The 4,079-nt window shown below is 34.7% G+C and overlaps 1 pseudogene; it reads right to left on the reverse strand.

Moving 5' to 3' along the window:
• Positions 1 to 3,357: 3,357 nt before the first annotated feature.
• On the reverse strand, positions 3,358 to 3,705 carry LOC107516348 (annotated as a pseudogene).
• Positions 3,706 to 4,079: the final 374 nt, after the last annotated feature.

Below are 4,079 nucleotides of genomic sequence, written 5' to 3' on the forward strand. Positions count from 1 at the left end.
GCATAATGGTCTGAGTTCTCTCCCTGCCCACCCCCATTCCTTTCTCCTTTACACTTCATAGGCATCTCCTTGTATCTTGCATGTCTAATCCATCTTGGTTCTGACTCAGCTGACACAGAGGGTAACTGCCTAAAGCAGAGACATGGAGGGTCATCAGGGTGGTGCTTGCTCCTTCATGTTATAATTCTGTTTTGGGAGGCTCATTTGTAAAATGATATCAGAATCTGGGCACCCATGTCTTAACTGCAAGACTTTTCCATTTAATTGTTACACATTTAGATGATATTAACTGTGGATTTGTCATAAACTTTATTATGTTGAAGTACCTTCCCCTATACCCAGTTTTTGTTATAAATGAATGTTGAATTTTGGCAAATGGCTTTTCTGCATCTACTTAAATAAGCATAAGATTTTTTTTTTTCCATTTATGTGGCATATCACATTGATCGATTTGTGAATGTTGACCCATCCTTGCATCCCTGGAATAAATCCCACTGGGTTGTGGTGAATGATTGAATTTGATTTGCTAAAATTTCTTGATCTTTGCATCTAAGTTCATCAGGGATATTGGTTTGTAATTTTTCTCTTTCTGAAGTGCCCTCATATGGTTTTGGGGACAGGACTGAACTGGAGGAAACATACCATATGTAAGAGGGCAGCTGTCATTCACTGCCATTGGAATGTTGCCATGTGGGATTTTGCAAAAGAAGGAAGAATGCCAGTTTTTCTGTTAAAGTTTTAGATTAAAAAAAAAAATCTGGGGTGGGACAAACCCAGCACATCTGTAGACCAGACCTGTCCCACTCACCATCACTATACAATCTGTTCGATGGTTTATACGGCATGTTCACATTCTTCTCTGACTTTCACAAAAAATCCCTAGGAGGTCTTTTCATTTTCAAGATGAAGAATTTAAGGCTCTAAACAGTGGTTTCCTCATCATCACCCAGTCCTGGGTGAGACAACTAGAGCTCTTTATTTCCTGTGGGTTCCTTGTAGGTTTAATGACACAATGTTCTCTTTCCCTTCTAATGGAAGTATGGACAACTCGAGCCAAAAATCACATACTGAAAGTTTGCTACTGCTTTCAGAAAAAGCTTGCTTTTTTATTTAAGGAGCAATTTGTACTACTCTAGTTAGAAATAGCTGAAAGGGGTCCTGTAGGGCTTGCATGTGGGCACAATCTTAAGGAAAAGAAAGTTCAAACCCCAGTTAACTAGGCCTATAAAAATGGCTCAACATGGTAATTACCTTTTTCAAGACCTGATCAAGATGTCTCTAGAGGTCTTCAGGAAGTAAGGGATTTAGTCCTTTAATTAAAAGTTTGTCTTTTATAAATTTCAGTTTATATTATATAAATATAACTACCCCTGATGTATTTGTTCTAGCTCTCTGAAAAATGCCTTTGGTATTTTGATAGGGGTTTGCCATGAATCTGTAAATTGCTTTGGGTAGTATGGCCATTTGAATGCTGTTGATTTTCCTACCCATGAGCTTGGTATATGCTTCAATTTATTTGTATCTTCTTCAATTTCTTTTTTCAATGACTTATAATTTTCTGAGAACAGGTCTTTTACCTCTTTGGTTAATTTGATTCCCAGGTATTTCATAGTTTTCAATGCAATTGTAAATGTGATTATTTTCTTAATTTCTCTTCCTGAAAATTCATCATTGGTGTACAAAAATGCCACTGGCTTCTGAATATTTATTTTGTAACCTGCTACTCTACTGAATTCATTGATCAGTTCTAACAGTTTTAGGGTGGAATCTTTAGAGTTCTCTCTATATAGTATCATGTCATTGGCAAATAGTGAGAGTTTTACTTCTTCCTTTCCAATTCGAACACCTTTTATTTCTCTTTCTTGTCTTATTGCTGTGGCTACGACTTCCAATACAATGTTGAAGAGGAGTGGTGAAAGTGGGCATCCTTGTCTTGTTCCTGATCTTAAGGAAAATGCTTTTAGCCTCTCCCCATTGAGTACAATGTTAGCTGTAGTTTGTCATATATTATTACATTGAGGTACATTCCCTCCATTCCCACTTTGCTGAGAGTTTTTATCATAAATAGATGCTGGATTTTGTCAAATGCTTTCTCTGCATGTATTGATATGATCATATGGTTTTTATCTTTCAATTTGTTAATGTGGTATATCATATTAATTGATTTGTAGATATTGTATCAATCTTGGATTCCAGGAATAAATTCAACTTGATCGTGGTGTATGATATTTTTAATATATTGCTGAATTTGGTTTGCTAATATTTTGTTGAGGATTTTTGCATCAGTGTTCATAAGAGATATCAGCCTATGGTTTTCTTTTTTTTAATGTCTTTGGTTTTGGAATCAAGGTAATGGTAGCCTCATAAAAGGAATTAAGGAGCCTTCCCTCTTCTTGAATTTTTTGGAATAGTTTGAGAAGAATAAGTGTTAATTCTTCTTTGAATGTTTGGTAAAATTTGCCTATGAAGCCATCTAGTCTAGGCCTTTTATTTTTTGTGAGGTTTTGATTATTGATTCTATTTCTTTGGTGGTAATCAGTTAGTTCAGATTTTCTGTTTCTTCTTGACTCAGTCTTGAAAGATTGTATGTTTCTATGAATGCATCCATTTCTTCCAGATTATCTAATTTGTTGGCATATAATTGATTGTAGTATTTTCTAATGATACTTTGTATTTCTGTGGAGTCTGTATTTATCTCTTCTCCTTCATTTCTGATTCTATTTGTTTGAGTCCTCCCTCTTTTTTCCTTGATGAGTCTGGCTAAGGGTCCGTCGATTTTGTTTATCTTTTCAAAGAACCAGCTCTTGGTTTCATTATTTCTTTTGTATTGTTTTCTAGACTATTTTGTTTTATTTTTGCTCTGATCTTTATTATTTTCTTCCTTCTATTCACTCTGTGCTTTGTTTGCTGGTTTTTTTTTTTTTCTAGTTCTTTTACGTGTAAGATTAGGTTGTTTATTTGAGCTTTTTATTGTTTCTTGAGATAGGCCTAATTGTTATGAATTTCCCTCTTAGGACTGTTTTTGCTATGTCCCCCAGGTAGTGAGTGATTGTGTTTTCATTTTCATTTGTCTCTAGATATCTTTTGATTTCTTCCTTGGTCTCATTGAAAATCGATTCATTGTTTAGCAGCATGTTATCCTCCATGTGTTTGTGTATTTCCCCTCCATTTACATTTAAAGCAATTATTGATATGCATGGACTTATCCTTGCCATTTTGTTGTTTTTTGGCTATTCTTAAAGCCTTTTTTCTGTCTTTTTCTTTGTGACTTGATGATTTTCTGTAGTAGTATGCTCAGATTCTTTTTTTTTAAAGCCTTAATTGTTTTTATTACTCATGAATGCTTCATATTTTTATTTAGCTTTCTGACTGTGCTTCTGCCTTCAACACTTTCACGATTTTGTGCTCCTCTATAAGGAAAGCACACTTGATACTGTCACAGACACATTTAGCACACACGAATCCTCCATAGGCTCTGCTGACATGTTTTTTTTGTTTGTTTTAGACAACCTCATTAGAACTTTAGGTCTCACGGCACAAATTCCACAAAGTCAGCCTGGGCACACATCCCATGCAGATTTTCGTGCTTGCCTAATGTTCTTGGCATAAAGGTAAACAATTCTATTAAGGGATTCAAGACAACCTAGTTTTGTTAGAGGCTGTATCGTAGGACAGCCTCTGATAGTATGTCAAATGCTGGACCATTCTGAATGCCTGCAGATACCATTCCTGGAAGATCCCTTTTTTGTTATCTTTTATGTATCTACTATACATTTTAGCTTGTGTTTACCATTTGGCTTATATAAAACATTTTATATTTTTCACAGTCTGTTTTAAGATGATGTATTTAAGTTTAAATGCATACTAAATTTCTGTATTTTTACTCTCTTCCCCACCCCCACTCCATGTTTGTTTTCAGTGACACATTTTATATCTTTTTCCTTGTGTATCCATTAACAAGTTATTGTGGTTATAGTTATTTTTTACTAATTTTGTGTTTTAACCATTATACCAGATTTTAACGTGATTTACCTCTATCATTACAATGTTAGAGTGTTCCGAATTAAACTATATACTTA

The sequence above is a fragment of the Rousettus aegyptiacus genome, unplaced genomic scaffold (assembly GCF_014176215.1).
Source record: "Rousettus aegyptiacus isolate mRouAeg1 unplaced genomic scaffold, mRouAeg1.p scaffold_m13_p_10, whole genome shotgun sequence".
Lineage (NCBI taxonomy): Eukaryota > Metazoa > Chordata > Mammalia > Chiroptera > Pteropodidae > Rousettus > Rousettus aegyptiacus.